This window comes from Mus musculus, chromosome 2 (genome assembly GCF_000001635.26).
Source record: "Mus musculus strain C57BL/6J chromosome 2, GRCm38.p6 C57BL/6J".
NCBI lineage: Eukaryota > Metazoa > Chordata > Mammalia > Rodentia > Muridae > Mus > Mus musculus.
In genome coordinates this window covers 163,179,794-163,193,456 of record NC_000068.7, presented here as the reverse complement: position 1 = coordinate 163,193,456, position 13,663 = coordinate 163,179,794, and the positions used below count along the sequence as shown (strand labels likewise).

The window sequence follows — 13,663 nt, the reverse complement described above, 5'->3', positions numbered from 1 at the left end:
ATCCTAGCCCTTCCTTCCAAATCAGAAGCCCCAGTACGGATGGAAGAGAGGTGCTCCAATGGCTTCTTCTCTCTGGTGCCCAGCAGGCCCAAGGTAGACCATCTGAAGGGATGGGTACTGCACATGTATGTGTGGGGGAGGGGAGGTTCTATTCTTAGTGCCTAGGAAGTAAGCACTGGGAGGGTTAGAAGCAGGCTAACACCTGAAGGATGGCTGGAGATGGAGGACAAACTCCTTTTCAAAACAACTGTACTCCATTTGTCTGTTTTGTGTGTCAGGGGTTTGTGGCAAGCACGTGGAGGTCAGAGGACATGTCCTGTTTCTTTTACTTAGCCCCCAATTTTTATTCCCATCTCCAAATCAAAAATTGATATTGGTGCTATTAACCCACTTGTACATATTGGAAATCCCATTTTCTTCCACAGTAGTATGGATCTTTTAACCTTACAGCTTCTTTTCAACTATAGAAGTGTTCCCTTCTTGTGCCATTTAATCTGTCAATCTTTCCCTTCTGTTTTTATTTTTTCTGAAGATCGCTAAAATATTCCCCTTTGTCTCTTCTACCCTGTGCGGATTATTTCTGTTTCCTTTTCATCTTTGATCTATTTGAAGTTTATTTTGCAGGGGAGACAAGAAAGCTTCATTCCTTTCTTTTATCCAAACGGCTAGCCAATTTAAAATTTAAATACAAATTAGTGGACAATTTATTGTTTCCTGCCCAGACGCAAGCCCTACCTTCATAACTGCTGAGTAAGCACCCGGAACAGTCCATGCCTAACACCAGTTCCCTGACTTCCATTTGTATCCACTTCCAATACCACATAACCTGCTAAGTAGGTCAGGCAAATGTCACTCAAGGTCATATTTCAGACGATTCCCTTCAGTTCTTTCAGATTCATAATCAGTTTGTTAAGTTCCCACAGATCCGCGAGAAACATTCTAACTGAGGGATGTGCTGTGTAGCTCAGTGGGAGAGCATTTGCTTAGTGTGCACAGAGTCTCGAGCACAGGAGGACTTGAACTCAAGACCAGGTAGATTGTGCATCCTTACTAGACCAAGTCTTCCTTAAGATCTGGCTGTTTAGCAACATCCCACCTTATTTCTTTCTGTGTTGGTTTTATAACCTGTATGGAAACCTATCCTCTGATTCTTGGTTAATGATTGATGTAGGAGGTAGGTAGAGCCATCTCTGGGCAGGTGGTCCTGAGTTGTATAAGAAAGCAGGCTGAGCAAGCCACGAGGAACAAGGAAGCAATCAGCACCCCTCCGGAGTCTCTGCTTCAGTTCCTGCCTCCAGGTTCCTGACCTGACTTCCTTCAAAGATGGACTCTGACAAGAAGGTTGAAGCTGAAAGAAACCCTTTCCTCCCCAAGTTGCTTTTGGTCATGGTGTTTTATCACCACAATAGAGACCCCGACTAAAACATTTTGCATGGAGATCACTTATTTTTTCGTGAAGACCATTCTGGAGCTTATTTCTGGAAATATCCTGGAAGAATTCTTGACCCTCAGGATACCACACACTCTCTCTCCCTCCCTCCCTCCCTCCCCCTTCCTCTCCCCCACCCCAGGCCATTCCTTCTGCACCGATTGCCCTGTTTCCTCCTCTGACTTCTGGAGACATTGGTTAAGTTGACCTCTGGCCTTAAAATCAGGTATGGTTGAGCACACCTGCAGTTATTCAGGAGCCTGCGACAGGAGGATGGATCACTTGAGCTCAGGAATTTAAGGAGCTTGAGTAGTGTAGTAAGACCCTGTTTCACTAAAACAAAAACAAACAAGCAAAAACACAGTTGAAAAGTAAAGTCTCCATGTTGGTCCATTGACTGTGTGAAACAGCAATGCAGCAGCAACACTTAGCAGGAAGTTGCGAGACTTCGGAGAGTGGCCTCTCCTGCCCTTGGCCAAGTGACTCCGGGAGCAGTTCAGTCCTGGGTTCAACACCTACCTTCAACCAGCACTTAAGTTCTGACCCGGGGAAGGTGTCTCTGAGCCTCCACTTTCATGTCTGCAAAATGAAGAAAATAGTGGTCAGACGTTGGCAAGATCCATTCACTCATTCAGCAGTGTGTGAGTGTATGAGTATGTGTGTGTGTGCATGAGTTCATGTACGGGCACGTGTGTGCATTAGTGTGTGTGTGTGTGTGTGTGTGTGTGTGCTCATGTGTGAGTGTGTATGAATACTTGTGTGAGTGTATGTACACATGTGGTGTGCAAGAGTGTGTGTGAATATGTATGTATATGTGTGTGTGCTTATACATGTATGATATATATATGTATATGTGTGTGTGTGTGTGTGTATAGAGGGGGGGGCAGGGGAGAGCGTTTATAACATATTCAGCACCATTTTAAACAGAAGGCCAGGCACTAGCAAAATAGAAACCACGCCTTACTTAAACTTGTACCCGGTGAACAAGATTACAAGTGCTAATGAAAACTGCAGAGGGGAAGAAGCAGGGAATGGCGTGGGTCAAGATGGAGAAGGCAGGACACTCGGGGAAGGGCTCTGCTAAAGTAGCACTTGGCTGTAGCAGGCTGGTGGCCTGTCCAGGGACATCACTTGGGTGCTACTATCAAGAGATCAGTGGGGCAGGTTAGAGGGGCCAGAGAAGCCATGGAGTGTGAGAGCAGGAGAAGGTCTCCAAGTATCTTCAAAATACTCTGGAAATATTAAGAACTCAGTTACCACTGGAGAAGCCGCCATTAAGATTTAGAACTGGAGGGATGGGGGTGGGGTGTGAGGAGGGACGGGGCAGGGGCAGAGTTTAGCCAAGATCTGACATGGGCTTTAGAGTGCCCTGTGAGTTCTTGTCACAGTCACATACTGCCTCCTGGTACTGGGTCACTCACCCAGGCAGAAATCTACTGTGATGGGCTGAGTGACAGATACGTTCAGGAGGAAGCCTTTGTCCTTGTAGCCAACTCTATCCGAAGGAAGTAAGGATCGTTCAGTGCCCCTCAAACTCTGGCCCACCCAGGGTCCCCAGGGGGGTGGCTGTACCCCTGCTCATAAGTTATGTCTTGTCAGATCCTAACAAATTAAATAGCTTAAGTGCAAAGTGCAGGCTGCCCCAAACAGCCACTCACTCCTGGAGTCTGTTCCCATTTCCTTCTGGCTCCCCAACCTCAGCACTGGCCTTTGGGGTTTTGTCAGGAGAGGGTTAAAGCTGTGAGGACTGGAGTCTTCTCTCAGGAGATTGGAATGTGGAGGGGCTGAGCTGGGTAGGCCTGGTGGTCCAGGGCTGAGCAAGGCCATTGTTATAGAACAAGTGAGCCCCAGGAACAGACCCCCGGCCTCTAATTATGGGACACTTGTGTCTTCTCTGGCTGTGAGGTCTTTGTGACTGTTAGCATAAGAACCTACGAAGTTCATGAGGCTTGCCTCGGTTCTGACTTGCCCTAGGCTGCAGTGCTAGAAAAGTGTGAAGAGGAAAAACTGTTAACTGGGGCATCATAAAAGACAGCCCAGAGATTCTTGTTTTGGGTCACAGTGGAATTGCCCAGATACTTGAAAATGTAAAGCCAGGCTCTTGGATTTGATTCGGTGGATGGGGGTGGGGAGCGGGGAGGTGGGGGAGGAAGCTGTTTTGTTGTTGAGATTCACAGGGACTGCTGTGGAAGACAGACAGGAGCCCAGCTGCTGCGGGGACACTTCCTAAATTCTCACTCTTGGTCCTATACACTCTCATGTAGCGTGGTGAGCCCTGCATGTCAATCAACACATCCTCCAGCACCGACCTGCCCCATAGCAGTTTCCACCTGTTCACCTGCACAGCCACACCCCTGAGCACACAGTCTCAGACCAGATGGGAAAGGAGAAAGCAGGGGCAGAAACCTGGAGTGGAGAGGGTGAAATCTGAGCTCTGAGCAGACGTGAAAAATGGCGGGGAGGACAGGGGGCTGATATCTCCACCCTCTGTAAACCTCTACCAATATCTACATCCACGGTAAAAATGAATCTTAATATCCTTTGCATGGAGTTGAAGTGGGGGCCTCGCTGTATATTCTACTTATAAGTCTCTCGTCAGATATATTTTCTCCCACCCTATATACCTCCACTTTGTTTTTTTAACTGTATTTGTGTGTGGTGTGTGCATTTATGTGTGGAATATAAATACATATGTGTGCCCATACACGTATGCGCGAGGCCAGAGGCCAGCTTCCTCTGTTGCTTTCATCATCTTATTTTCTCTCACTGAATCTGGAACTTGCTGCCTGTAACAGCTAGCTGGGCTAAGCAGTGCGTGCCAGGGGTCTGCCTGTCCTTACTCTCCACCCTTAGCACTGAGGTGTCAAACATGCCCTGTATTTGTACATTGCTGCTAAGGATCCTACCTCGGGTCTCATGCTTGCCTAGGAAGCGCTGTATCTGCTGATCTGACTCTCTGGTTTCTGTGGTCACTCTTTTGGTGGTCTCTGTGACAGGAACATTTCAGGTTTAAATTCTTTTTCTTGCATTTATTTACTGGGGGAGTGGATGCCACAGAGCATTGTGGAGGTCAGCGGTCAACTTGCAGGTGACTGCTCTCTCCTTCTCCCATATGGGTCCCAGGGAATGAACTTGGGTCATGCCTGATGTCCCTTGATGATATAGACTGTGACCCGGAAGTAAACGCCAAATAAAGCCTTTTCTCACTTAGCTGCTTTTGGCCAGAATGTCTTACTACCGCAGCAGCAGGGAAACTAGAATACTGTGTAGAACACTTTAGAAAAACAAAGATTTCTCTCTTATGGTTCTGGAGCTGGGCATCTGAGAGATGCTGTGGTATCAGAGTTTCTCACTGTGTCCACGGGCTAGCCCGGGTGTCTGCTCCTTTGCTAAGTCTATCATGGCCTCTGCTAACTCTACTTATTTCCCTCAGCCCCCCCCACCCCCTTAAATGACACTAGTAAGTAGATTTAGGGATTAGGTCCCCCACAGGTGACATTTGGAAGGCACACTCAAACCACACCATTCTGTAAGGTCTGTAGTCTCTGCTCTGCTTCCTCTCTGAAATCTCTGCTTGGCTACCTTAGCAAGTACTAAGGAAATAGTAATATTAATAATATTGCCTGCCCCTGACCAATAATCCTCCCATCCTTTACCTTGGGATTCTGTGTGATATGTCAACATCTCTCTCTCTCCCTCCCTCCCTCCCTCCCTCTCTCCCTCTCCCCCTCCCTCCCTCTCCCCCTCCCTCCCTCTCTCCCTCTCTCCCTCCCTCCCTCTCTCTCTCCCTCTCCCCCTCCCTCCCTCTCTCTCTCCCTCTCTCCCCCTCCCTCCCTCTCTCCCTCCCTCTCTCCCTCTCTCTCTCTCTCTCTCTCTCTCTCTCCCTCTCTCCCTCTCCCTCTCTTTCTCTCTCATACACACACAGACACAGTCATCATCATCATCATCTGACAAAAACTATTTTCTGAAAGAACAGTTTAAGCCCCAAATTTAAAAAAAAAATTAATGTGAAACCTAGGAAACATGAGATTAGAGAAGAAATTATAATTACTCAGGTTTTTTTTAACTGTGAAAAACTAATATTAAAAATGAATAAAGCCAATGTAGAATGTTCAACTGAGCCGGAAGTAACAAGGCACTGAGGTGAAGGGAGAGCATGTGCATCCAACCGTCAGAGTCGGGAAGCCTTCAGGGAAGCACTGGGGAAAGAAGCGAGGGACTGGCAAGAGAGCCTGTCCCTCCTCTGCCATATGGAGAACGGGGCGTTCCAAAGGAGCACGTGTCCGTCCATTCATCTAACAGACTGTTTTGGATCACAGAGCACTGGGGAGAGAGTGAACAGAAGGGTTTCTGCCTTCATGAAGCTGCTCTTGTGGCGGGAATACCAAGAGAAGTCAAGAATAAGAAGTAACATGATGTGTGGGCTCTAGAAACTGCACTCTCGGGAGATGGCCAGCGCTAAGAGGAAGAGGGATGTAGAGGAGGGTCACAGAGGGACTGGTGCCTGTGGGGGCGGGGGAGAAGGGTTAGAACTGTGGCATCTGAGGAGACATATGAACAAAATGAAGGCGAGAGCCTCGAGGAAAGCCAACGAGAAAGAAAACCACACATGGGGATGCTCTACAGAGAGCTCGGCCTATCCAAGGAAAGGAAAAACAGAATGGGTGGTGCAAGAGGCACAGAGCTCCCCAGGAGGCAGCAGCCAGACTGACTCAAAGTCAGGCAAGGGCCAGCAACTTTATTAGTCTCCCAGTCTGAGTTGTGTGTTTGGGGTACACATTCAGCAAAAGTCCCGATGACACACTGAAGACTGAAGGACAGTGTAGCAGACCACATACTCCAGGGGGAGAGAACCCAATGGAAGGATCTGAGTGAAGAATTTAGGTTTCCCAAGAATCCCTTATAGCTAATGTTGTACAGAAGAGAACGGGCTTTATGGAATCAAGGGTGGATGCCGGAAGATGAGCCTTAAGGCTTTTGAGAGAGCAAGAATGAGAGAGAGGATGAGCGTCTTCCGGGAGGTTACGTATGAGAGGCTGACAGAATGTGGGATGGTGGGGTTCAGTTGCTGAGGAAACGAGAATAGTCAGAACTCTTAGATGTTTCAACCTGAGCAGCAAGGTTTGAACCTGACCAAGCTAGGGACTGAAGGAGGACTCCGTTCTGAGAACAGGAGGATGGCAGCCAATAGTTCTGCAATCTATGTTGGACATTGCTAAGTTTGAGGTTTCCATTAGATAACAGTTTCTGGTCCTGAGTTTCCAGGTGAATGTATAAACTGATGGGGGACGTCAACACCAGAGGCAGAACAGGGAGAGGCATCAATATAATTGAGGTTTAGAACTTCAACACTGATCTGGAGAGTTGGCGTGATGGATAAAGTGCTTGCTATGAAAACACAGCAAGACCTGGGGTTCATACGGCCAAAGACAATGTAAAAACTGGGCAGATGTGACAACTCCCTGTAGTCCCAGCATTCACAAGGCAGAGGATGAAGATCCTCAGGGCAAGCTGGCTAGCTAGTCGCACTAAAATCTGCTAGCTCTGGGCCCAGAGAGAAACTCGGCCTCAATAAACAAAGTTGACACAATCAAGATCTCCACATCCACATGCATGCACACATGCACACACACACACATACAAAACATGCGTGCACACATGCACTCTCACACATACAAAAACATGCATGCACACATACATACCATGCACACATGATTTATATATATATATATATATATATATATATATATATATCATGGCACTTATGCCCATGGCTGCCAGACTTCAGTATGGTTCCTGGAATGGAGAGATAAGTGAAAAGAATGACCAATAAAATTTAACTTTAAAAAAACAATTAAGGAATTTACTCCAAATGTTACCCATTTCCAAATATTTCAGAAAAAGACTATCCCTGAAATAATCTCTCGTATTATGGAAATGCACTCTCAGTTTCTCTATTTCAAACAAAAGTCTTCTTTGACGAATAAACATCAGCCCAAAGTGGCCCCGATCGATGCTGGTTTGCGGTGATTAGAGATGTCAGCTGACAGAGCCGGTGCACGGGGAAGGCAGAGACATTTGACACAGATTTAGTAATTATTCCTGAAGGTATCACTTCTCCATTGCAAGTGTCAGGTGCCTTTGTAAACAAGCCTTTTAAAGCTCGCTTTAAAATCAATACAGGAAATGGTTGTCTGTGGAAACCAAACACATTTGCCATCAGGACAAATTAAACAACCAAAAACATGGCCTGACATAATGGGTTATTGAGATTAAAATGTCTGAGAGTCAAAATACAGATTCAAACACAAACAATCTCAAGTCCCTCAAGTGGAAATGGAGACAAGGAAGAACCAAGGGAGAACTTGGGGAGTTGAGTTTTAACTCAAAGAAGGACAAACCTGAGAAATGGCCGAATTCACACTAAGGAACCCCAACTACCTTGCTCATTGCTGTCTGGGAATCATGATGCTTTGACCAAGCACTCAAGAAACGACTGAAGATTTGTTTAAGAAATAGTTGTCCCTTCCCTCCACCCTGAAGCTTTAGATCCTGGTAGAAAACAGGATAGAATGTTTAGACTTTGAACGGAAGGACACCAGGATAGATAGATAGATAGATAGATAGATAGATAGATAGATAGATAGATAGACAGACAGACAGACAGACAGGTAGATAGATAGATAGATAGATAGATAGATAGATAGATAGATAGATAGATAGATAGATAGATAGATAGATAGATAGATAGACCTGAGAAGGCTGGGTCAATATTTTGGGTCTTGAAATGCTCATATTTCTTCTCCATCTGGTTTGTACCTTTTTATAGGAACAGGTCTTCCTTCTCCAGGGGAAAGGCTATAAGAGTCTTCAGGGGATCGCTCGTTGCCAGACAAGACCCCGAGTTTAAGACATGGGACAGAGGCTACAAAGAAAACACCAGTCCTTGAACCTCCAGTAACACAGGTGATCACCTTCAGTCTTATTTGCAGGGCTCCCAGGAATCTTCACTTGTACAGGCAGCTGTCTAAAAATGACCTGTCCTTTGGGGCAAACTTCTTGCATGAAGACAAGGAGCAACAGAACAAAACCAAGGTGCTTATGGCAGTAGAATGTGCCCCTTCTCAAATGTCTGTGCCCTGATCCTGAGAACCAGTGTGCTATGACACACGGCACGTTCATGAGCTTATGACTACAACATAAGTCAAGTCGGTCATGAGTTGACTTTGAGATACATTGCACAGTACTACCCTGAAGATCCCAATCTACCCCTGACTCTTGCTTTGCTGTGCTCTGGAGAGAAGGGACAGTTAGAGAAGGGACACCAAGATGCACTGTTGGCCCGGGAGACAAGACATAAGAGGGGACAAGACAAGGCACACAGGCAATCTCTAAAAGCAAGAATGAAATCTCTAGAATTTCCAGAAGAAAATGTCCTTCCAACACAGCAATTATAGCTCATCAGAGCGCACACTGAACTTATAATCTATACGGTTGTAGGAGGATACATTCATGCGGTGTTCATGTTCTGCGCTGGCGTTCTGGGCTGACCCAGGCCTGTTCAGAGAATGGATATGCTTAGAGAAGCATACTCTTTTTAAAAGAGTATTAGTTTCCTCCAAGGAATGAGGTATTGCAAACACGGAATAAGAACAGGATTCTATTTTAAGAAAAGCAATATTCTGAGATCTGAAAGGAAAGTACTCTTGAAGTTAAAAATATGATAGGAGGAATTTTTTAAAACTTGGCAGCTGGCTTGGAAAATATAGAAGAGGAAATCTCCAGAAAGGAGATTAAAAAGACAAGGATCTAGAATCCAGGCAAGAGAAGGTAAGTAGGAAAGTCATCCGTTAGAAGCCACCCAAATAAAAGGAGTTACAGAGAGAAGAGAGAGAGTCTGCCAGCCACAAAACAATGCTAAAAATTTGCCCCAAGGGACAAGACTCAACAAGGCAGAAGGCCACTGGTACCCCTGTATAAACACAGGCTCAGGATGAAGTATAAAATTTCAGAACATTGGGAGCAATGATGTTTAAAAATACTTCTGATTTTTTTTAGACTACCTTATTGATATAATAGAAGAATATAATATTCTACTTTAAATGAGGTATTATGGCCCTCTATGGCCCTATTGTTTTGCTTTATATATCTTTAGTGTGTGTGTGTTTTTAGATGCACATGTGCTTATGTGAATTACATCTTTTGTGGTTGTTCTTTTTGTCCCTATACTGATGTGTTTACTGGTTTTACATCAAATGCTGCCTTGCTGTGTGTTGAAATGAGCCAGCTTAGATCTCTTTTGATATTTGCCTAGAATCTAGTCCACCACCAATCCCAATGTTTGTGTGTGTGTGTGTGTGTGTGTGTGTGTGTGTGTGTGTGTGCCTTATCTTAAAATTGTAATATTGTCTCTTTCTTCTAAAAATTTAATCTGAAGCTGGGAATGGTGGCACATACCTGTAATGCCAACATCCAGCAAGCGGAGACAGGAAGATCATGAATTTGAGGGTGTCAATGCCACAAAACAATTTACCAGACAGTTAGTGAGATGTTATCTCAAACTAAAGCAAGCCAAGCAAAACCTTTATTTGGAGACATTTGTATCTTTCACTAGGGACTTAAATTTATTTAAATGTGTGGCAATTAATGTTTTATTAGACTATGTCTCACATTTTACACTTATAAGGGTTTCCTGTTTCCTTTTATACTTTCTTCTGGATAGAGAAAAGTTCCTCTTGCTGTTTCAAACATTAAATGTTTTTGTCTTCTTTTGGTTGCCACTAAGATTATCCTCAGGGCCAGTGAGGAGACGTGGCAGGTGTGGGTGATTGTCACGCAGGCCTGACAGGCTGAGCTTGATCTCCAGAACCTAGGAGAAGACAGAAGGAGAAAACAGACTCCACAAAGTTGTTTTCTGACCTCTTTGTGTGCACTGTGCCATGTGGGCGGCACACAACAACAACAACAATGACAACAATAAAATAAGTTTTAAACTGATCCATACGCAAGTTCATTTTCCTTTATTTCTTAAACTTGACAATATCCATATGGGGTCTCTCTTATCTTCCATGTTACTTGTAGAGTCCTCTTAATTCTGTGATTACTGTTTGTCGGCAGTCTACTTCCTATCCAGACACCAGTTAGAATTTGTCTTTCTTGTCCTTAATGGTGGTGTGGGCTGTATATGAAATTCCATAAGCCTTTTGGAGCCGACAACTGCAGTCTTTGAGCTAAAGCTGCACCTTGAGTGTTTCTTTAACTCTTTCTTATGTTTTATTCTGATTTAGAGACCGCCTCGACACATGTCCAAATTGGTCTCAGACTGGCAATCCTCCTGCCTCGATCTCCTGGGATTACAAGTGAGAGCTACTGCATTGATCTTATTGTTTAAATATTGCCACTTCTATCTTTCCTATTTCAAAGCACTGATGAATTCTTTTTCTTCCTTTTTATCACTTCCTGTGGTCTCTCGGGAGATTTCCTTAACCTGATCTTCCATTTCAGGCATCTGTCCCTCAGCTCTTTCCATCTCGCTAGCGATCCATCTTTTACAAACTATTTTAAATATTACACTTTCTCATACCTAATGTTCCACTCGGCCCTTTCAATAACTTCCCACTTTTCTTCATATGTTTAAAATCATTCCCATTTCAACCATGATTTAGAACAGAACCCACAGATTCAGTTTTAAACAATTCTGTCTCAGAAAAGGCATCGTCTCTTTATTGTCTGTCTCCATAAGTGACATTCTGCTCTGGGGTCTAGGCACTTTGACCTGTAAGTTCACATTTCCACAAGTCCCCCAGCTCCTCTGGTGAAGGGTAGGTGTGAGACTCCAGGGTCCAGGCTCTGCCTAAATCTCTTTGGATGGATGTCAGTTAAGCAGAGGAATGGACGTGGAGGTAGAGGAGTTGCCATACCACAGAATACATCAGCTCCTCTCTGACTGTCACTTCAGCACGGCATTTCGACAGCCCATTGACAACAGAGACTTGGGCTGCTGAACCCAGATTCTGTGGGGAAGTGTGAGCCAGAGACCACACCACACCAAGGCATTTAGAAGAACTGGTACAGGCAGAACCAAAGGCTCCCCCAACCCAGTGGGTTCCCACCTGGTTCTGCTGCAGTCATGTATAAAAACCTCCCATCACCGAAGTAAATCACAACGCCTGGGAGGCCCATGGACCTACGGGTGGGTGCTGACCTACTAAACCATGGGTTTGGGGAGAAGAGAAAGCGATGAATCCACAAAGCCCAGTTTAAAATAGTGCAATGAGCTCTCCCTGGATTTATCAAAAACTACATTTACTAGCAACCCCCATCTCTCTCTTTCTCTCTCTCTCTCTCTCTCTCTCTGTGTGTGTGTGTGTGTGTGTGTGTGTGTGTGTGTGTGTGTGTGTGTTCTTTTGCTGAAACATCTGAAAGTGAATTCCATCCAGGTGTGACAACACACACCTCTAACCTCATCATTTGGAACACTGGAGGCCAGCTAAGTTATATAATGAGTGCCCATCCAACCTGGGCTACGCTGTGAACTCTGCAAAGGAAAGAGTAAATGCCAAGCAGGAATGTTCCAGCAGGGAGGACTTTCTCTTCTGCATCATTGTCATTGGCTACAGGTATTTTATTTTAAATGTCTAATGGTGATAGTAAGCAATGGAGCTGAGGATCCTCTATTCCCCCCTCTCCATCATTGCCTTGAGTCTACCTAGCCCTTACCCTCCAGTTTACATGAGTGTGCATGGACAGAATATAGACAAATAGACAGACAGACACTCCAGCTCCCTCGTACTCTCTAGAGGGTCATAAAAGCTTTGGGTCCCTCAAATGCCCAGTACCTCCCATTTCCGTGATTTCTCCAGAGTCCCATTTGAGGACCAGAGCCATCAACACAGACTGAAAGGCCTCCTCCACCGGATCTCTAAGCTTTGGAGCACTACATGTTTGTTTTAAAGTGTTGCTACATTTGGTTGAGTCTAGCTTCTGATAAAGTGGTAGAAAAATCAGACTTTTGGGCAAAACATGGCAGAATGAAAATCCTGAAGATAATCCTGGAGGGAAACAATCCCTGATCTTGAGTTTGCCTGTAAGCCGTCTTAAAGGTATACAGACTCCTTTTTCTGTGACACCAAAGCACAGTGGAGGCCAGCCTGAGCTACACAATAAACGAAACACAAACACCACTCTGCCTGTTTCAGTCTAGGTTGAAAATAGCCTTTGAAATAGCATTTAAGGCATATAAGCCTGCCTTCATCTTCTTTGCAAAATGTTTCTTGAAATAGTGCCTCTTTCCTGACACCTTTACTGTAACAGATATTATAAAATTGTAATTATTTTTCTACTGCGATACACAAGGGATAATGCCTGAGTGTTGTTTTAATTTGCATTCATTGAATCTTGCCAAGGTCAAGTGTCTTTTTACATGGTAATTTAGTCACTTATAATATTTACCCTGTTTGCCCATTTTTAAAAAGGGGATTTTATTAAAATGTTTAAGTCTCTTGCCCAACAGTTCTTCTGGTTTTGTAGGTTTCTAAGTCTTTCTCTAAGTCATCTGAACACACACACACACACACACACACACACACACACACAAACACTTACTGGGTTCTAGTAAATTCTAGTAGGAAAATTCCAAGGCTACAAAACACAGGGCAAAGTGTGAAGTTTGGGGAATCACCAAGGAGATCTCTTCACAGATCCTAATTTCATTTCTGTTGCTGTAAACTAGCCTGGAATAAAAAAGTAACTTAGAGGAGAAAGAAGTTATTTTTGTTACAATTCAATGCTACAATCCATCACCTTGTAGAGGGAAGTCACGGGGCCAGTGGGTTAGCTGGTCATTCACACCCACAGCCAAGAGCAGAAAGAATGCATACATGTTCACATGTTCAATTGCTTGAATTCTTTTCTTTTTCTTTTTTTGGTTTTGTTTTTTGGTTTTTTCGAGACAGGGTTTCTCTCTGTAGCCCTGGCTGTCCTGGAACTCATTCTGTAGACCAGGCTGGCCTCAAACTCAGAAATCCACCTGCCTTTGCCTCCCAAGTGCTGGGATTAAAGGCGTGTGCCACCATGCCCGGCTATTGCTTGAATTCTTGCTCTACTAGATTTCTCTACTCTTATACAGTTCAGGACACCACCACTCTGACCCCTACTCCACTGGTGCCTAGGGAGTGAAGCCACCCACTGTGGGCTGTGTCTTCCCGCATCAATTAAATTAAGGCAATCTCCTAC

At 44.7% G+C, this 13,663-nt stretch overlaps 1 annotated feature.

Annotated features, from left to right (window-relative positions):
* Positions 1,921-4,794: an enhancer, noted in NCBI's record as "VISTA enhancer mm1561". NCBI's record gives its function as "enhancer in: forebrain[3/6] | limb[4/6] | eye[3/6]" and the evidence as "EXISTENCE:transgenic organism evidence [ECO:0001131][PMID:17130149]".